General features: G+C 44.6%; 1 protein-coding gene across 3 annotated transcripts in view; it reads left to right on the forward strand.

The window, feature by feature from the left end:
* The window catches only part of EPS8L2 (EPS8 like 2), a 238,566-nt gene that overhangs the window by 21,298 nt on the left and 194,474 nt on the right, over positions 1–22,794 (forward strand). The window lies entirely within an intron of this gene.

Consider the following 22,794-nt stretch of genomic DNA (forward strand, 5'->3'; position numbering starts at 1 on the left):
TGCTGTATTTTACTCCATGCTTTGCAGGGAGAGAAAAAACAGCACATCGCTGCTGTCTGTAAAGAGCCCTGTGTTGTATACCAACACAGGGCTCTCTTCTGTCATTCACTCAGCTGATCAGCGTGTCCCAGACATAAATGATTGGCTGGGACCTGGTGATCGGCTTGTGCTGCAGCGAATGACAGCTCGGTTTTCCTGGTGCAAATGGACCCGGAAGAAATCCCCGATGTACAGGTACATAACAGTACCTGCACGCGCCGCCCCGCCGTAGTATACAGTATGTACTGCAGCGGGTCTGCAAGTGGTTAATAATGATAATAATAAAAATCTAAATAGTCACCAATATACAACACTGGCTTTGATGGTCATTATTACAAGTTGATGTTCTTCATTATTACTGCTCATCTCTCGTAACCTTGTTGACTTGTGGAAGAGAGACGCCTCCATACCATGTGTCATGTACGTATCGGTATATGGTTTCCATATATACCTACACCATATAATGTGTCAGATGTTTTTTGTTCTTCTCACAATGCTCTTCTGTCACAACAAGCAAAAAATGCAGTGAGCAAACAAATGCTAAGAAGTCGATTCTAATTAGAGGTTTAGTCATAGAAGGCTTCACATGTGAATAGCAGGGTCAAATTCCTGCTCCATTACCGCCAGCCCCTGACGGGAGGCTGAGTGTCCCAGCTCTGGAATGTGAGTGTGGCAATATTAATGTCACTACACGTCTGCTGCATGGTCACACAGGGCTCATGTAATATATAACCTGACATTTAACTCCTTCACAGAACTGTCTCTTTCCTAACACAAACTGCTCATAGATTATAGATCCCTCAGCGTACTATTTTCTTTGCTATTATTCTTTTTGTTTATTGGCTGGCTGGTTGCTATAGTTGATACAACACTAACTATACGATGGATTAAGAGGAATTCTATTCTTTATGGTGTTTTTGGCTGTATGCTGAACCTTTTTATTACAGTAAAACCTTGGTTTGAGAGTAACTTGGTTTAAGAGCGTTTTGCAAGGCAAGCAATACATTTTGACTTGATATACAAGCGATGTCTTGATATACAAGTAAAGTCACATCCCAACTGGGTAAAAAAGAGAAGAGAGGCGCCTTTAAGGCCGGGTACACACGAACAAACATGTATGGTGAAAGCGGTCCGTCGGACCGTTTTCACCATACATGTCTGCCAGAGGGCTTCTGTACGATGGTTGTACACACCATCGTACAGAAGTCCGCGCGTAAACAATACGCGGGGCGTGTCCGCGGTGTCGCCGCGTCGATGACGCGGTGTCGCCGCGACAATGACGCAGCGACGTGGGCGGCCCGCCTTTAAAATGCTTCTACGCATGCGTCGAAGTCATTCGACGCATGCGAGGGACGGCGGGCGCCTGGACATGTACGGTAGGTCTGTACTGACGACCGTACATGTCCGAGCGGGCAGGATTCCAGCGGACGGTTTTAAAACACGTCCAGGAATATTTGTCTGCTGGGAAAAGGCCCGGCGGGCAAATGTTTGCTGGAATTCGGCCCGCTCGCGCCCACACACGACCGAACATGTATGCTGAAACTGGCCCGCGGACCAGTTTCAGCAGACATGTTTGGTCGTGAGTATGGGGCCTAAGAGTAGCAATATGGTTACATTTAACCTCCCTGGCGGTATGATTATTTCAGAAAAAAGGTGCTGAAAGCGGTACCAATATTTGCAAGGAAATTTGGCGTTTTATACTGTAGGTCTGTAATTCTTAGGAATAACTCACTTAAATCTGACCAAACAAGAGTCTTGTAGGCATCCCGGGTATGACATTTTTTTAAAAACAAAATTATAAATTATAATATAATAAATAATTATAAATAATTATAACAAATAATAATATAATTCTAATAAAAATTATTCAATAATGTAATCAACTCAAAATCACTGAAATTTGCTCAGTTGCAGAATTGTTGCTGTCATTATTTTTTTTTTTTTTACGAATTTCCCCACAAATCGCTATCGCACAATTCTGCAAGTGATTATAATTTATTATCGCTGTTTTCTAGCTGATCTAAAACCATTTTTGACATAAAGGGACACTTTTGGTTGCTATGGACAATATACAGTTTGCAGGCAGAAAGAACAGTTTTTATTATATAAAATGACATGCATGACACAGGACAGACCACTAGGGACAAGGGGGGGGGGTGTATTTTTTACATACAGTACTGTAATCTATAAGATTACAGTATACTGTATGTATAGTGTTTGTTTACCTTTTTGAATTTGGCGCCGATCTCCGCCCCCGTGCGTCGTAACGTCGCAGGGAACGGAGATCGACGGCACACGGGGACACTGTGTGAATCGAGGTCCCGCTCGCTCACACAGCGCGGTGGCATCGCTGGATCCAGGAACAAGGTAAGCCAGCGCGCGCTGCAGGCTCTGCATAGCTACCCCGAGCGTGACTCGGGGATACCGATTTTAGCACAAAAAATCCACCCGAGTCACGCTCGGGAATACCGCCAGGGGGGTTAATGAAGGTACAACATTTAGAAACTCACATGGTTGACAATTAAAACAGGCACATCTAAGTATGCAGGAACCAGGGTAAAGATGTCCACATAGACCATCCTCCTCGCCACCACTGACGTCGTCCTTTCCACCCTTGTCTCCACGAGCATTTCAAGCCTCGTTTTCAGAACGCTCTACTGCAGGGTAGTTTTCCCGGTCACGATTGAAGACAGCTTAACCCCGGATGCCTGCATACTTAGATGTGCCTCTTTTAACCGCTTCAGCCCTTGACCATTTTGGTGATCAAAGACCAGGCCACCTTTTGCGATTCGGCACTGCGTTGCTTTAACTGACAATTGCGCCGCCGTGCGACATGGCTCCCAAACAAAATTATAAAAAAAATTCTCCTGCGCTCTGGTGTTTTTGTTATGGGGTAAAGCAGTCCAATCGTATGATAAAATGACAGGTCTTGCAGCCCTCATCTGAACCATGGGTGTTCACATACTATGAGAAAAGAAAAAACAAAAGAGGGAGGGCGCACCGACCTCGGACCTAGTGCATTATCATAAGAGATTTTTATTTTAGTAAAAACAAGTAATTTATACTCACAAACGAGAGTTTGAATACAGCTTTGTAAATGAATCAGACCTTCTTGGTCCCTGCCAGCAAGACTTGATGATACCGGATCTCTCAGGCTCTGAGGAAAGGGGTGCGCCCCAGAAACGTTAGCCGTTCCACCGCTAAAGGGTACCATTGAATCCTCGGTATCATCAAGTCTTGCTGGCAGGGACCAAGAAGACTGGTCTGATTAATTTACAAAGCTGTATTCAAACTCTCGTTTGTGAGTATAAATTACTTGTTTTTACTAAAATAAAAATCTCTTATGATAATGCACTAGGTCTGTGCGTCCTCCCTCTTTTGTTTTTTCTTTTCCCAAACAAAATTGGCGTCCTTTTTTTCCCACAAATAGAGCTCTTTATTTTGGTGGTATTTGATCACCTCTGCAATTTTTATTTTTTTGCGATATAAATAGAAAAAGGGCGACAATTTTGAAAAAAAAAAACAATATTTTTTACTTTTTGCTGTAATAAATATCCCCAAAAAATATATATATAATAAAAATCTTTTTTTCCACAGTTTAGGCCGATACGTATTCTTCTACATATTTTTGTAAAAAAAAAATCACAATAAGCGTTTATTGATTGGTTTGCACAAAAGTTATAGCTTCTACAAAATAGGGGACTGTTTTATGCGTTTTATTAATCATTTTTTTACTAGTTATGGCGGCGATCAGCGATTTTTATCGTGACTGCGACATTATGGCGGACACATCGGACACTTTTGACACCATTTTGAGACCATTGTCATTTTTACAGCGACCAGTGCTATAAAAATACTGTAAAAATGACACTGGCAGTGAATAGGGTTAACCACTAGGTGGCGCTGCAGGGGTTAAGTCAGTACTAGTGAGTGATTCTTACTGTTAGGGGGCGTGGCTACACGTGACACGTCACTGATGACTGTTCCCGATCACGGGGAACGGTCATCAGTGAAAGTGTCACTAGGCAGAATAGGGCAATGCCTTGTTTACAATTCCCCTGTTCTGCCCTTGCCGACCGCAATCGCGGGACTCCCGAAAACTCGCGTGCTAGACACGCGGCGCATGCCCACTGGGCGGCAAATTTAAAGTGACGTACCTGTACGCCAATATGTCTGCCTATGCCATGTTGCGGCGGACGGCAAGTGGTTAATCATTAACCATGAGTTGCTAAAAGTTATACCTTCAATAAATGTAACCATATTGCTACACTTAGAGGCACCTCTCTTCTCTTTTATACTCTGTAGCTCCTGCTGGATTTTGCTTCTAATCCCCTTGTGGAGGCTTCCATTTGTGGATGGACATTTTATGGTTACACAACCAATCACATTACTATAATCTTTTTATATGGACTATAAACTGAAGGACCTAATGAATAAATGGCTGTGGAACAAATCATTTGAGTTTCCATTATTTCTTATGGGGAAATTCGCTTTGATATACAAGTGCTTTGGACAAGCATGTTTCCGGAACGAATTATGCTCACAATCCAAGGTTTTACTGTATTTGTGTATGGGAGCTTGTCTAGAAACAAGCATGTCTTTATACAGAACATGCAAAAATGTGTCTATTTATAAAATGTTTGTTTGTAATGTAATACTGAAAAAGGAGTACTTGTGGTGCAGGGAGAATAAAGTCAGCCCATGGCAAAGTGTAGGACTATAGACAGAAATGGTCTTGTTCACAAGGGCCAAGCCAAGTTTTGCATGCAAAATATAGTGTACTGAATGTGCACAGCCATTCAGTAATGGGATCTTCTGATCTTCATCATATCTCGGTAGGGACTTTTGCTGAAGAAATCGGTAGGCAGTGAACACCATTAAAGCGTAACTCTACTTTTGTTGAGAAAAAAAACAACCCCCTCTGGGTGATCTATGTACATTACAAAGATTATAATACATTTTGTTGCAGATTCCTACCTTTTGTTATTCTGAAGAAATCCCTGTGTGGTGGTCTGTATTCGCGTGGGAAAGTGAATCTAATGGGAGTGGTTTCATAATTATCAATCAGCTGTGCACATTCAGGGGTCTCATAAGAAAAATGCTGGGCCTGCATCCCTTGAGGCCTCGTACACACGACCGAGTTTCTCGGCAAAAACCAGCAAGAAACTTGCTTTTTTTTTTTTGCCGAGGAAACCGGTCGTGTGTACACTTTTTGACGAGGAAACTGTCGAGGATCCCGTCGAGCCAAAAAGAGAGCATGTTCTCTTTTTCCTCGACGGGAATGGAGAAATTTGGCTCGCCGAGATCCTCGACAGCCTAACAAGGAACTCGACGAGCAAAACGATGTGTTTCGCCCGTCGAGTTTCTCGGTCGTGTGTACGAGGCCTCAGACGTGATTTCATAGTGCAAGTATCTCACCAGGGATGCCGGAAATCTGACTTGTATTTTAGGCTCCGTTCACATCTAGGCGTTTTTGGGCGATTTTCTGCTCTGAGGCCTCGTACACACCACCGAGGAACTCGTCGGAAAAGACACATCGTTTTCATTGACGAGTTCCTTGTTATGCTTGTCGAGGAGCTCGACAAGCTTGCTTTGCGTACTCAAGTCAAGACAAAATCTCCTCGTTCTCAAACGCGGTGACGTACAACACATACAATGGCAGGGGAAGTTCGATTCCACTGGCACAACCCTGGGGGATGCTTTTGCTAATCTCATGTTACTGCGTGTTAAGTAAAAGTTTGGTAAGAGACGATTTGCACTTTTCAGTCTGCTACAGCGTGAAAAATGTGCTATCTCCATTACAAACGCTACTTTTACCTAAGGTATTATACTTTATTTTGAGCATGCGCGGGTTTCTTAGCATACACACGATCGTGTTTCTCGTCCAAAACCAGCCCGACGAGGAACACCACGAGGAAATTGAGACTCCCGTTGAGGAAAAAGAGAACTTGTTCTCTTTTTTCCTCGTCGAGTTCCTCAACAGTTTCCTCGATGAAAAACGTACACACGACCGGTTTCCTCGGCAAAAAAGCTCTGCCACCAAGTTTCTTTATGGATTCTATCGAGTTGTGTGTGCGAGGCCTGAGCCTTAGCTCTAAAAACGCCCAACAAGACAAATCATTAATTTCAATGGCAATTGTTCACATCTGAGCGTTCTCTCGCCTTGAGCAAAACACCCGTCGCTCAAAAAAATAAATACATGAGCTTCTTTTTTGGCAGATTACAGGCGTTTTACTGCTTGACATCGGTCACTTGTCAACTCAAAGCACCTGCACAAAAGCGCTGCACAAACGCTGCAAAAACAGCAGTCAAAAAGCCAGAGAAAATGCCTGAAAAACGTCTGTAAAAATAGCAACGCCCAGATGTGAACGGAGCCTTTGGGCAGACTTCAATCACTGAGCCAATCACACAAGCAGGAAATTATGTTTCTGGGGGGCATTCTGTACACATTCTGTATGCAGAACAACTGCAGGAATCCATATTGCATTCCATTTTCAGAAAATTACAGAGCTGCAGTTTGAAAAGGAAAGGTAGTTTGTTAATAACATTTAATTACAATATACCGAATTTATCAGGGGTATAGAGCGCGCCGGCGTATAACGCGCACCCCAAGTTTAGAAGGGAAGTTTAAGGAAAAAACGTACATTTTGGATGTCTTCCCCGGCGTCCATGAGCGGCCTTGTCCGGCATAGCGGCCTTATCCGGCGTCCGTCTGCGGCCTTGCGCAGGGTCCGTCCAGCATTGTCGGTGTCCATCTGCTGTCTTGCCCGGCGGCCTTGTCCGGTGTCAGTCTGCGGCCTTGCACGGGGTCCGTCCAGCCTTGTCGATGTCCGTCTGCTGTCTTGCCCGGCGTCCATCGGCGGCCTTGTCCGGCGTCTGTCTGTTTGAGTTTGGCGTCTCAGTCGAGCTGTGCAGAGCCGGATTTCCGGTGTGTTCGGCTCCTCTCGGCTTCTCTCGCGTGACTGTGGGCGGAACCGAGCGTGGCCGAGCCTAGCCGAGTGCCCAGTACACTCGGCTCGGCTCGGTCTTTGTCGGTCTTTGTCGGAGGCGCACTGAGACAGCCAACAAAGACAGGATCGGCGTATACCGCGCACCCACGATTTCCCCCTGATTTTAAGGGGGAAAAAGTGAGCATTATACGCCGATAAATACGATAACTTGTGTCGCAATTGTATACGCTATATTATTTTTTTTCTTCATATGTTATTTTTTTCCCCCCACAAAAGTGGAGTTACTCTTAAGTCTCAGTTCACACTGCCAGGACTTGAGATCCAACTTGTGAGACCTCAAGTCGTGTGACATGTCAGATCCCATGTTAGTTAATGAGAGCTGACTTAATTAGCACTACTGAAGTCACCCAACTTTAGAAAAGGTTCCTGTTCCTACTCTAAGGTGACTTCTAAATGACTTGTGCCCATAGACTTTAATGGAAGTCGCCTCCAAGTCGGATCCTCATCTATATTGATGTGATTTGGATCCAACATCACAGGAAGATTACCCAGGCATTCCCTGAAAGTTGCTGCAAAGTCGCATCAAGTCATACTAGCAAATCGGCAGGAAGTCGCCTGGCAAAGACGCACCATAGGTTACGGCAGTGTTGATCGAGCCTTATTGAAACTGGACCTGTGAGCATACAAAAAACTATAAAGTGGCACCTACAGATACCCGGTTTTGATCTCCTGTAGACAACCAAGGGACCTCCTAGGTCCTGAAGGCTCTACAACAGATCCACACCAAACTGCAAGCTCTTGGAAATGCCTGTTGGGTTGGTAGAAATGAAAGCCCATGGTAAATGACCTTAGGTGGCTTTTTCACTACCTATATGTAGTGCCTGGCTACATTCATAGCAGGTGCTGCTGTAAATTTAGAAGGGGGTTAGAGAGTTAATTGACTCTCCACCTTCCACCTGGGCAGTCGTCCCACCACCCCCATGTGTGGCCCTCCTGGCTGAGGTGTGTGTGTTGCAGTGTTCCTGGCTCCGGGACCACATTGGTCCAGAGCATTTATCTACCTCGTAGACTCAGTAGGCAGACTGAGTCTACAATTTGCAAGTGGTCCTGTGCTGTTCGTCCAAAGTGGGAGGAAGCCGATCGATGGAGAACCTGTCTGGGGGACACCGAGCACGAGGCTGGTGCAGTGTTGCCAACCTACCAGATTGAAATTTACTGGCAGGACACCCGAAATTTACTGGCAGGACACCCGAAATTTACTGGCGCAGCCACGTTTTTACTGGCATTTCACAAAAGTTACAAAATTACATTTTTAGGTGCAAATTTCAGTATTTAGGCTACAAACAAGTACGCTAGGCAAATAGCAAGGTGATTTAAGGTAGATATTAAGGTAAAAAAAACATATTGTTGTTATTTTCGATATAATAAGTTAAATTGTTTAGTAACATCACCCCCTGCCTCCATCCCCCTCTGCCACCAACACCCCCTGCCTTTATCCCCCTCTGTGGTGCCACAATCTCCCCTTGCCTCCAATCTCCCCCAGGCCCCCTGCCTCCAATCTCCCCCTGCCTCCATTGTCCCCTGCCTCCATCCCCCTCTGCGGTGCCACCAACAACCCCTGTCTCCATTCCCCACCCTCTGCGGTGCCACCATCCCCCTCTGCGGTGCCACCAACACCCCCTGCCTCCAATCTCCCCCTGCCTCCATCCCCCTCTGCGGTGCCACCGTTCCGGTCCTAGTCTTCTAGGACCTGTCATGTGTCCCAGAAGACTTTGAGAGGGAGAACTTCCACTCCCGATCGTCTAAGGTAACCGGAATGGAAGTGGGAGCACATACCTGTCAGAATCGAGTACCTGCTCTCTCCCTCCTTCCACCCCCCCCCCCACTCCAAAATCTCAGTTTCACAAACAGGAGCCGAGGAGGAGGCCTTAAAGCGGAAGTTTCACTTTTGGGTGGAGCTCTGCTTTAACCTGCCATTTATAAAGAGCAAAATGTGGTGTAATGTGGATACAGTGGATTTACATAGGATAATTAGGGGGCTTATTCACACAGGTGCTCAGCTGCATGCAGCAGGCAGAGAAGTGTGTTTATTTGTTTTACTATAACTGATCAGCGTTCAGCCCAAATAAAGTGAATGGGTAGGCATTGGCTCTATTGAATCACCTGCACAGTTGAGTTGGACAGGTACGCAGGGACCTGGACACACAGGCTGTGTCTGGGTTTGTACACCTGTCCCTGAATACCTGTTAAACTCAGCTGTGGAAATATATATGGAAATAAATAAATAGCTCTGCATGCTATATGGGACTGAGCGCCCCTATGATAAGGTAACCAGATTTTTAAAATAAAATCCGGGGACATATTTTTTTTTACTAGTAATGGCGGCAATCAGCGACTCTCTGCCCATCGCCGCAGCCCCCCGCCTCACAGCCTGCCAAGTCTTACTCTCCGGGCCCCGGCTACTGCTGGGTGGGGTGCGGAGGAAGATCACTCCTCCAGGGAAGGCAAGGAGATAAGCAGGCAGGCAGCAGGCTGGGACTTGAGCCAAGGCAGAAGAACATGCAAGCATAGCTGAATGGGCATGCACCCGAAACTGAAGAAATATTGCCTCCGCTCCGACCAGCACATGATCAGAAAGGGGCACAGGTAATGGAAAAAAATCCCCCCCCCCTAAGCTAATAGGAGCGTCAGAGTGGGGGGGTGTAATTCAGAATTATATTTTTTTTAATTCTGCACTGACTGTTTGAAATTGCCCCAGCCCCTGTTCAAATCCAATATGGGGACAGACTTGGTCTGGGGACAGTGTCCTCAATCCGGGGACTGTCCCCTGAAACCGGGGATGTCTGGTCACCCTACCCTATGAAGGAGCCCTAAGGTGACCATAAATCCAAAACTCAGTACTAAATGATTACACAGCAACTATTCGGCAGTTGCCATATTTTCCTGGGCATACAAGCTCTCCAGTTCCATCAGGCTGCTTTGTTTATATTCCGTGTGACTGAAGGTCAAAAGAAGTTTGCATGTTTTTCCCATGTCAACTTGTAAGCAAGCTTTTACAAGTCTTAGCAGTATTATCAGTGGGTACTATTTGAGCCCAATGTCTACACTGATCGTGATGTGTAAATAGTAAGTAAGAGTTCCGTATAGACTGCGGGAAACCAAAAGATAAAAGTTCTTGATAATGTATTTGCATTCATGTAACACATGAGGCATATAAAACAAGCCATTTAGATAAGTATTACCAATAATAATGGCAGTATTTTATTTAGCTTATTCATTCGAAAATTGCTCTCTGGTTTCATCTTTAAACACTCTTGCATAAACTAAACCAAAGAGTAAATTTGTACAGCGACTAAATATAATGCTAAATAAACGAATCCATTAAAGTGAAATAAATCCAAAATACATGGGAATGTAGGCTATACCAACTCTTAACTTAATAAATAACCACACCAAACCAAGACCATCAAAGATGGTGATAAATGGGCCGCGGCACCTTTATTGGTGTAAATATAATACAAACATCGAAATATAAATTAACACTTATCTTTATTCAATCCGATCAATAAATAAATAAATATTTAAAAATTAAATTATTTTCCAAATATTTCAAAAAATTCTCACTCAGTCTTAGGACTCGAGCGAGTATCATCAATAAATTATTAAACAAAAGTCCCCCCTTGATACAAGGGTGACAAACCACATGAAAGGTGCTGCGACAGGGTGGGGGGGTGGGGGAGCTCTTCAATCCTGTCAGGTAAAACTGCCTGCCTGCTTCTGTGAGGGAAAGCTTTATATACCCTCTACATCACGTGTCTGCGTCCTGCAGTACACGTGATGTTCCCGCTCTAAAACACCTGTGTCCTCTGTTTAAAAACGTGACCTTCCCGCCCAAACTACCTCACGACTCTAAGCCTAATAAACCCTTTTCCTATCCTCACTGTTGAATGGGATAGCCACAATCCCATGCTGTGGGCACTAATTATGCCCCCTCGCTCATTTCTGTTCCTTTTTATGTCTGTTTGCATCTTTGTAAATACGTACACCGTGTGCACAATTATTAGGCAAGTTGTATTTTTGAGGATTCATTTCATTATTAAACAACTAAAGTGCTCTGGGTCAATCCAAAATGTAATTAATAAATGTAATTAATAAACCTCAAACCTAAATATTTAAAGCGAAGGTCCACCTAAAAAAAAATATATTAAAAGCCAGGAGCTACAAATACTGCAGCTGCTGACTTTTAAAAAAAATGAACACTTACCTCTCCAGCGCGCCCGCGATGTCGGCAGCTGAAGCCGAGCAATCACTCGTCTCTTGGCTGCACCCACCGCCATCCTTAGTGAGGGAATCAGGGAGTGAAACGCGATGGCTTCACTGCCCGGTTTCGTACTGCACATGCGTAAGTCGCGCGGCGCACACTCACTGGTCCCGCTGTCTCCTGGGACCAGTGTGTTTCCCAGAAGACAGTGGGGGGAGGGGTGTGACTCCCGCGAGTCTATTCCCAGAAGTGGGTGTAAATACCTGTATTATACAGGTATCTGCACCCCCTCCCCCCTGAAAGGTGCCAAATGTCACACCAGAGAGGGGGGGGGGTTCCCAAAAAGCGGAGGTTCACTTTTTGTGCTTTAAGAATGTAAAAGTGAAGTTTTGGCTTTCTTGGAAGAATATCTATGTATGCACAATTATTGGGCAACTATTAGTGCGCAGAATTATTATGCAACTGAATGAAAAATGGAAATTCTCCCATCTGATTTAAACACCATTCTGCCTCTCCAGGGAACGATCAGCAAATCCCGTCGGACCCGCTGATTGGCTCCCCCACAGTCTACTGCATGAAATGATGTACAGGTACATTGTTTCACACAATAGAGCCGCCCTGCCGCAGTATATCTGTGGTGTGGTTCACAAATCTTCACTTCACAAATGCTCGATATTCGGCATTCAGGCTCAGCATTCAGCATTTTTTACTCTGCCGTCCAATTGCTCTAAAACATGCTCCTCCTGTAGCATGTTCATCCTATGGAGCAGCCATCTTGATCAGCAGCCCCTCCCCCCTCCTCGACAAATCTTTTTATTTTTAATCCCTTCCCTCCCAGCTGCCTCTTAAAAAAACGTTACAAAACATTACTGGCCCTTCCATGCACTCTACGCCTACTGTATACTGCTCCTTCTATGGGTTGAACGACACCCAACTTCATTCAACTCAATTCCTGTGTGCCGGGGGGGGGGCAAAGAAAGTACCCCTGGCAGCATGTCATCAATCTTCCATTGGGCTCATAGAGGAATGATATAAAGAACGGCGCTCTTGTCACTACATGGTACTGTTCTCTGCATTTTTGAGATTCGCTTACCACCACTGCAGCAAGGAAAGGATCCCAGGGTAACATCAGGGCCGGCCTTTGGGGTGTGCGAGCTGTGCGGCCGCACAGGGCGCCATGGGCAACAGGGGTACCGTGCACCCATCACAGCTCGCAGAATGTGAGTCACAGTCAGTCACTCACATGATTATCACAGGAGTCCGACTCCTACAAGTCACAGCAGCAGGCGCTGCCAGGTCCCCCTGCGCGCTGCCAGGTCCCCCTGCCCTGGGACTGGGTGAAGAGCATCAGCTGCGGCACCTGAAAAAAAAATGGCTGCTGCCGGCTCCGACAGGCACACTGCACATGCGCCGCTGCTTGGGAAAGCCCGAAAACGCAATTTTTAAATGCAAAGCCGCACCATCCACCGAAAGGTAAATCACAATGAGCCCCTGGCCCTGCATGCATCCACTTTTTCAGAAAAAAAGAAAAGTATTTACTTTTTATAGCCAGCCTACACACAGAAGGGGAGGAGGAAATAAGGGACTTAATATTTTTTTCCTCTTTGTGTATGTTTAGGTGACCAGGGGGCGAGGGGTGAAGATGGGGGGGGGGGGGGGCGCCACAGATTTAGCTTGCACAGGGCGCCTGAACACCTAAGGCCAGCCCTGGGTAACATGACTGCACCAAAGTCAGCAACAAAAAAAAGGAACCTTGTCATGTTTTTCATTAATACAAGCCATTCTCTGATTGGACAGGTTGAAAATCACAATGTGACCCTCACCGCCCCACCATTCTACCTCATTCAGTTAGAGAATACCTTGTATTAATTGGAAGAAACAAGGCGTACTCTCAATGGTGGCAGTGGCAAACAAATAACCCTACGTTCTGTTGGGGAGACTGCTTGCACAGAACCCAGAAGATCATAGCTGTCACCACAGTAGCGCTGACAACAACAGTGATTGTCAGCTTCTCCAGTGGCCTATTAGGTATGACACATGCATACAAGTTGGACCAATGTAAGTTTGTAATACAACTAATTCCAGGAGTTCAGCTTTAGATAAAGATAAAAATGTACTAATTCCCATAAGAAAACAAGATCAGAACATAGTAAAGTCACTTAAAGTGGAGGTCCACCCCAATTTTTTTTTTTAAAAGCCAGCAGCTACAAATACTGCAGCTGATGACTTTTAAAAAATGGACACTTACCTGTCCAGCGTGCCCGCGATGTCGACAACCGAGGCCCAGCAATCGCTCGTCTCTCGGCTATCCCTGCCGCCATCCTCGGTGAGGGAATTAGGAAGTGAATTGTTGCGGCGCGAGTAGCGCGGCGCGCCCTCACAGGGCCCCGCTCTCTCCTGGGACCAGTGTGTTTCCCAGGAGACAGCGGGGGGGGGGGGGGGTGTCTGGGAGTTTTGTGACTCCCACAGGAGTCTATGCCTGGAAGTGGGTGTAAATACCTGTCTAAGGCACCTTTCACACTGATGCAGTGTTTGCAGGCGCCTGCAAACCGACCCTAAACAGCGGCTGCTGTTTCTCCAGTGTGAAAACCCCGAGGGCTTTCACACTGGAGCGGTGCGCTAGCTGGACTGCTCCAAAAGCAGCATCTTTGGAGCGGTGAGAGGAGCGGTGTGTTTACCGCTCCTCCCCTTTGAAAGCGATGGAAAACAGCGGCTATACCCCTGGCAATGCGCCTCTGTAGAGGCGCATTGCCGGCGGTATTAACCCTTTTTCGGCCGCTAGCGGGGGTTAAAACCGCACTGCTAGCGCCCGAATACCGCCGCAATTTCGACTGTATAGCGCCGCAAAAAATAGCGGCGCTATACCGCCACCGCACCTCCCGCCCCAGTGTCAAAGGGCCCTTAGACAGGTATCTGCACCCCCCTGAAAGGTGGCAAATGTGACACTGGAGGAGGGGAGGGTTCCGAAAAGCAGAAGTTCCATTTTTGGGTGGAACTCCGCTTTAATCTGCAGTTTTTGACTTCATTGGACAGGATTTCAGCCACCGAACAAGCATTTTTCAGAAGGGAAAGTCAGAAAGGGCAGTCTACATATTTCTCAGTTTTCCACTAATGCAAATGACAATGGGGATATCACGATGGAAGAAAAGACAATAAACAGATGCCTGGCACGCTGACAAAGTGTGGCAAGTCTACAATAAGGCCTGCCAGAGTGATGGATCCTGGAGAGACACACACACTTTTGTTACGTACGAGGGCCCTCTGCAGGTTTATGACGCATAGAAACACCCAAACATCAATAAATGTACAGGTGTATCTGTAAAGGTTATAAAAATGCAAGACTTATTTCCTTGTAGTGTTACAGGAAAAAACTTGATAACAGCTCAAAGGTCAGGATTAATTCACATGATTATTTATCAGAGTAAGTGACGGGTTAATGCACCCACCCAGGGAGTGGTTAGACTTCAGACGACATTCTGGATTGCTCTATGCTCTTTGCTTTCCTAATGTCACCATAAAATTATGAACCTTGATCCGTCAAACACAGCAGTAAATGCCCATTAAAGGGGCAGGCCTTCTCTACTTCTAGTCTGCCGGCAGAGAAATTTGACTTTTCCTATTAATGAGAATTACTGTTCTGCTGCAAACAAAAGGGAACATGTAACTATGATTATTAAGAACACTTTTATTAATGATGATCTTTGTAATGACAAGGACATTCAGAAGATTAACAGCAGGTTAAATGGTCCCTATGAGATGGCTTTAACATTCTAATATATTCATTTATTTAAAATACTGATAAAATACCTTTGTAAAGTTTATTTGCAGTCACGTGACCTCTAACACTAAATGTGTGTGATTCATTGAAAAGCAGGGAGCGCGATTCCCCCGCTCAGTGATGTCCGTGCAGGAAGCATGCCAAAGTTCTCCAACAGAGGGGTAGAGGGATGGGGAAAGACTCGGGTAACTTTGCTTTGCGGATCACGGGTACAACTTAGCTCCAGAGGATTAACTCAGCTCCACACTGTATTTCAGCAACCACCAGATAGGCCTACTCTCACTGTGCTAGCAGCTGGTGCGAAGCTCGTCAAAGTCTCTTCCACAGACTTGATAATTGTTGTCAGGCCGTCCCACAATCTTCTGCCACAAGATCGCGTAACCACTCGCAGACTTTTTATAGTTCCAATAAAGTACGCGTCTCGCGGTGCCAGAATCTTTCAGCCGGACCGGCAGCATGGCAAGATAAATTTGCCAGGGTATGTCCATCAATTGAATCCCACTGGTTCAGCTTCCTTCTGTAGGTAAGGTAGCGAAGGACCCTTCCTGGATAAGTAGGCCCCAGAGACTTTTGGGCCTACTCTCAGTTGCAAGGCCTCGGGCCAGCCGGAGGCTACGAAACAGCTCACACATCTCTGAGGCCAGGAGGGCCCTCAGGTCAGGATTGGAAAAACAAACCCTGCCAAAAACGGCGTCTGTCCCTTAAGTACCCCTCCCCAGAATGCACAGCGGGTTGACCATGCCCCCTGCGCTGCTTCTAGGAAAGCGATACCCAATGCATCCAGCCTGCTGCCTTTCCAACCTTGACCTGTGGTAACACTGACACCCACCATCAAGGGGAAAATTGTGCAACCCAGCTGAACTGAAACAGAACCAACAATTTAGCATAATTATTCTGAGCTAAACTACAGCTCAGGAAACTAGAATTTAACATATAGCGCATACTTATTGGGAGCATGGCACTACACATTATATGCATTAAGATAAAAAACCCTTCAGTGTGTAGCAGTCTCCCCATCACCCTCCTAATTACCTACATGAGCCCCTTCTCTCTCCAGCGATGTCCACGACCCCCTCAGCCATCCAGGATACCCCTCCTGATTGGCTGAGACAGAGCAGGGCAGCCATTGGCCCCCATGGCTGTTAATCAAAGTCAGTCAGCCAATCAGGGGAGAGAGGGGGTGGGGCCAGGTCTGGGCTCTGTGTCTGAATGGATACATGGAGCTCTGACTTGGCCTGGGTGCCCCCTTTAGCAAGCTACTGGCTGAGTGACACTCAAAGGAGGTAGGGGCTAGGAGCAGCGAAGAGGGACCAGAGAAGAGGAGGATCCAGGCTGCTTTGTGCAAAACCAACTGCACAGAGGAGGTAAGTATAATATGTTTGTTATTAAAAAACAAACAGAAAAAAAAGCCTTTACAATCACTTTAGGTTGGCAGCTGAGAGAAAGTAAAAAAAAAGCCTGAAAGAGGCCTAAGGGCTATATCACACTATTTTGTAGCAAACTATTGTAGCTTCAACACATCTCTCTGCTAATTTTGTCCTGCGATTTGTAGCTGGCTATAGAGTTGCCGTAGCTGACTATAGTGCATGCCTGTGCATCCAGACATCTCTGGTGGGTCATGATCACAAGCAGTTGTATTAGACATAAATTGCTATTAAGAGTTCTAAGTGGTAAAAATAAAGTGAAAAAACAATTCCACAGTGCCACAGTGAATATGTTATTACAACTTAACATATATAACATATAATATAGATGTTATTACAACTTAACATATATAACATATAATATAGATGTTATTACAACTTAACATATATAACATATAATGTAAATGTCCAAATAAAGTGAAGAATATCCAAGTGATAAAAATGATCCCTGTAGAATCAGCATGAAAGGTTTCCCTTCAAGAACATGATCCCTCCAGAAAAAAAAAACCGAATGGAATACCCCTACCGGATAAGGTGGACCAAAACTACACCATACGGCGGTGGGTCATACATGCATGGAAAGCCGATTGCTCAATCTGGTCGCTGTTTCTGAAAAGCTCCACACTTCTGCTAGGCTGATGATCTCCTTAACAAAAGACTGAATGGATCAGTCTTTCTCCTTGTTTTTCTTTCTTTTCCCTCATGCCTGGAGCCCATCGGGTCCAATGATAGCTGATTTTTTGTCCCCCTATTTCCTTCATTTGAAATTGGAACGGAGTGAGTCACCTGGAAGCTGATCTATTCAGTCTTTTGTCAAGGAGATCATCAGCCTGGCAGAAGTGTGGAGCTTTTCAGAAGCAGCGACCAGATTGAGCAATCGGCTTTCCATGCATGTATGACCCACCGCCGCATGGTGTAGTTTGGGTCCACCTTATCCGGTAAGGGTATTCCATTCGGTTTTTTGTTTCTGGAGGGATCACGTTCTTGAAGGGAAACCTTTCATGCTGATTCTACAGGGATCATTTTTATCACTTGGATATTCTTCACTTTATTTGGACATTTACATTATATGTTATATATGTTAAGTTGTAATAACATTTATATTATATGTTATATATGTTAAGTTGTAATAACATATTCACTGTGGCACTGTGGAATTGTTTTTTCACTTTATTTTTACCACTTAGAACTCTTATTAGTAAGAGTTCCTGAAATAGGCACTGCACTTTTGTTTATTTATTTTGCTACAATTATCCTTTTGTTGTGTTGGCTGCCCACTACAGATATTTTTAGGGAAGCACAGTATTTATTTTATTCTTTATAAATTGCTATTGTTTCTAGCGCAAAAAAAAAATTGCTGCAAAAAGTCAATAGCTTAGTATCTGAGCTACACATCACTGGAATCACACAGATCTTTCATGAGTGCAATTCAGTTTTTACTAGCAATAAAGATACTGGCCCGGATTCAGATAGGAGATTACGACAGCGTATCTCCGGATACGCCGTCGTAACTCTGAGTGTGCGGGGTCGTATCTATGCAACTGATTCGTAGAATCAGTTACACATAGATTTCCCTAAGATCCGACCAGCGTAAGTCTCTTACACCGTCGTATCTTAGGCTGCATATTTACGCTGGCCGCTAGGTGGCGCTTCCGTAGATTTACGCGAGGAATATGCAAATTAGGTAGATACGCCAATTCAGAAAAGTACGTCCGCCTGGTGCATTTTTTTTACGTCATTTACATAAGGCTTTTTCCGGCGTAAAGTTACCCCTCATAAAGCAGGGGTAAGTCATGTTAGGTATGGACGTCGGAAACGACCGAACAGCGTCGTATTTTACATTGTTTGCGAAAGAAAGCATTGACAGTTTGCGTAATTTGGAGCATGCGCACTTGGAAAAGTTCAAGGACGGCGCATGCGCCGTTCATAAAAAACGTCAAATACGTGGGGTCACAAGTAATTTGAATAAAACACGCCCACATCATCCACATTTGAATTAGGCGCGCTTGTGCCCTAAGTTACGGCGGCGTAATGTATCTGTGATACGTTACGCCCGCCGATAGATACGAAAAAGTATCTGAATCCGGGCCACTAGCGGCTACAAATGTCTACTAGAAAATCACTTATGTTGTGACACAGGCCTAGAACTTACCACAGTTATCAAAAAACTAGGGCTGTGGAAATTAAAGATTAATTCTTAGATTAATCGTAAAAAATTGTAATCGATCAAAATTCTTTTGATCGGTACTACTGGTGCAATGGATCGTAAATGATGCGTGATCAGAACGGGTCACCATATGCGGATCGGCACACCACGTGATCCGTCGGAAAGGCCGCGTCTTCGGGCCTAGCTCCCGGACTGTCGGCCATCTTGGTCCACCCGGCAGTGTCCTAGGTCAGCCTAGGGCGGCGCGCTGACGTCATCACCCGGCCTCAACTGCTCGTGTTCGGCCGACTTCTCTGGTAGGACTAAGCAAGCACTAATCTTCTATACAGTGGGGGAGATGTGTACCATATTACAGTGGGGAGATGTCTGTGGATATTACAGTGGGGGTGATTGTGGATATTACAGTGGGGGTGATTGTGGATATTACAGTGGGAAGATGTCTTGGATATTACAGCGGGGATGATTGTGGATATTATAGTGGGGGAGATGTCTGTGGATATTACAGTGGGGGTGATTGTAGATATTACAGTGGGAAGATGTCTTGGATATTACAGCAGGGATGATTGTGGATATTAAAGTGGGGGTGATTGTGGATATTACAGTGGGGGAGATGTCTGTGGATATTACAGTGGGGTGATTGTGGATATTACAGTGGGGGTGATTGTGGATATTACAGTGGGGGTGATTGTGGATATTATAGTGGGGGAGATGTCTTGGATATTACAGTGGGGGTTATTGTGGATATTATAGTGGGGAGATGTCTGTGGATATTACAGTGGGGGAGATGTCTGTGGATATTACAGTGGGGGAGATGTCTGTGGATATTACAGTGGGGAGATGTCTGTGGATATTACAGTGGGGGAGATGTCTGTGGATATTACAGTGGGGGAGATGTCTGTGGATATTACAGTGGGGGAGATGTATGTGGATATTACAGTGAGGACTTTATATGGTGGTGATCCGAAAAATGTATGTACGTTATAATTCATTGAAATTAGTCGATTAAAAAAAATTGATTAATCGAACACGAAAATTTTAATCAGTAACATCCCTGCACAAAACAGTTGGATGTGTAGACTGGATCCAAAGTCTCCTGACAAAACGATGCCCCTAAAAAGCAACATTTAGACCGCTCCTGTGCTGCTGTTTAAAGTGGTTGTAACCCCTTACATGTATCCTTACATGTAAATCCTTGCCCTCTCTTCTCTACAGCCTTTTAAAACACACAAATCAAAGGCTATTTCTCAGCTCCAGCAGGCAGGGGAAAGGGCCATGACTTCGCACACTGCACAGCATAGAGCAGAAAGCTGAAGCGGAGGGAACAGACAGACACACTTCTAAACAGTTTTATAGGGAAACATGCACAGCAGAGACTATCAATCACCTTCTGTGTGCTGGAGGGTAGGCAGGGCGGTCTTCCGATTTTCTGTGGTGTCCCATGACCTTTCAGAAGTGAATCATGCAGACAGTAGAGGAATTACAGAGGAGACAAAAGTCACATTAAGTACAAGTACACACTATAGAGGAATATGTTTATTAATTTTTGCTTTGAAGGAAACAGGAATTCTTTGGCTGAGTATCTAATGAGCCCTTAGAGGCACCTTTATCAAATTGGATTTTCATAAGGCATTATTTTGGAACAATCAACCAGTTTACTCAGATGTGGTCATTGTGATAAGATAATTACCGTATTAGGTGATAATATTTTTGCGCTATGATTGACATATCCAAAATTATTATAATTATCATTTAATTACATAGTATTATAAATTTCCTAAGTGATTTACAATGGAGACAAATCGCACACACCATTATTAAAAAACTGAAACATCATTGAATTTCCTACTCGTTCATTTTGAAACCATATGATTAATGAGAATGGCACAAGAAAACAGTAATTAGTGTACTCAAACTTGCTACCTTTTCCCAGACACATTTGGAGACTTAAGACATGCTGTAGTATTCATAGCTTTTAAAATGTAAAAAGAAGTTAATTATAGTGTCCATAGACAAAACGTTGTCCTTTGTTCTAGTGAACTTAATTACCAGGACAGAAAAGTGACAACTGTCCAGATTCAAATCAAAGTTTTTTTTAATAGGTTTTTTAATTTTTTAAATGCGTTCTCACTGTGTTTTCAGATGTAGGCAATTTTGTTCAGGCCAATAGAAAAAAGATTTGGCTGTTAAGTATGACAATACATGTTATGTGCAGTTTGTCAAGTGCTCTCATTGAAATCTATTGAATCAAAAACACATAATCCTGCCTATAAAGGTGCCTGTTCTCTTTGACGCAACAAATAGCAGCTCATCGTTCATATCACTCAGATAAAATGAAAGCGGAAATCTTATTGCTTTTGGAAATATGCAACAAATCACTCATGTGTGAAGGGGGCCTACTTCCGATTTCCATCAAGGGCATGGCCCATTACAACCATTTTATGCTGGCAAGGTCAAGAAACCGCAGCAGCAAGCTGTGACATACCATCGATAAAAGGGTCAGAAGAGTGGGCAGCTCTTCCAAACACGTTTTTCGAAAGACCCAGAATTCCCTGGGGCAACACTTATACCCGAGCTCAGGCCCATCCCATTCCCTCTAACAACCAATCCTCGGGTGACCACCACCTTGTCCTGTACCTGGCCATGCCCCCATCAGTCAAGGCTCTCTTTCCCTAAGGGACTCAAGAGGCCTTAATTTATGTTGGATGGATAGCACAGCATATCCGTCAGTAATTTTGTTGTTTCGTTTTAGGGTAGAGTTCACTTTTTTTCTTTGGCTTCATTTAGACAAGTGCTGGCACCCATTGTGCATGGTTCCTTTGTTGTTGCTCCCGACTCTGCCCCAGACTGTGTGAGGCCGACATAGCTCCCAACTGTCCCTGATTTCGAGGGACTGTCCCTGATTTGGAGCAATGTGCCTTTGTCCCTCATTCCTCCAAATGTGTCCCTCATTTTGGTCTGATCTATATAGATGTATATAAAATGCACTTTTTATCTATCAAAAAGTGTTTCCCAGTTCTAAACATTTCATCCAATTTCTAAATTGCTGCATTATTAAATTACAAAGGCCAATATAAAGGAATAGTAGTGGTAAAAAAAAGCACTTGTGGGTCTAACCAATCTTGTTTTTTGTACAATTCTCTTTTAAGGGGGCGTGGCAAGGGGTGTGTCCTATGCCTGGATACTTTTGGTGATAGGTGTCCCTCATTCCCATCTGGAAAAGTTGGGAGGTATGGTTCAGGTGGATGCAGGTACAGTGGCTACATAGCTGCAGGTGCACAGATCCAAACACAGACAGTGTGCATTCAGAGCCATGCACCCACTCCTGCCCACATGCCAAAAGTTGACATGCTGCTAAATGTGGCTGCGACATCTGCATCTACCTCTACAGGCTGCCTGCACACATAATGGGGTGGAAGGAGATGCAATAACAAAGAGAGTCTGAGCAAAGCCTTACTGGTGCAAGAAGAAACACAACAATTTGGTAAAATCTCTTTAACATGGTGCAAGGAAGATATTTATTAAAGGGGTTGTAAAGGTTTTGTTTTTTATTTTCTAAATAGGTTCCTTTAAGCTAGTGCATTGTTGGTTCATTTACCTTTTCAACTAACTAATGCCGCGTACACACGGTCGGAATTTCCGACAAGAAATGTTCGATGGGAGCTTGTCGGAAATTCCGACCGTGCGTAAGCTCCAACAGACATTTGCTGTCGGAATTTCCAACAACAAAAATTTGAGAGCTGGTTCCGAGCGTGTGAACACAATTCCGATGCACAAAATTCCACGGATGCTCGGAATCAAGCAGAAGAACCACACTGGCTATTAAACTTAATTTTTTCTCGGCTCGTCGTACGTGTTGTATGTCACCGCGCTCTTGACGTTCGCAATTTCTCACACATTTGTGTGACCGTGTTTATGCAAGACAAGTTTGAGCCAACATCCGTCGAAAAAAATCAGCGGTTTTGTTGTCGGAATGTCTGATCATCTGTACGTGGCATAAGATTTGGACTAGATCTGCTTGGTGCCAAATCAACTGGAATTTAGAATTCATCATAGCTCCAATCCATCCTTTTAACTCTCCTAAAGCCTAGTACACACGGGTCAAATGTCGGACGACATCGGCTGGTTCAATAAAAAATGTCCGACATTCAGCCTATGTGCGTGACAGCCAGTCCGAC

This window comes from Rana temporaria, chromosome 11 (genome assembly GCF_905171775.1).
Source record: "Rana temporaria chromosome 11, aRanTem1.1, whole genome shotgun sequence".
In the NCBI taxonomy this organism is placed as follows: domain Eukaryota; kingdom Metazoa; phylum Chordata; class Amphibia; order Anura; family Ranidae; genus Rana; species Rana temporaria.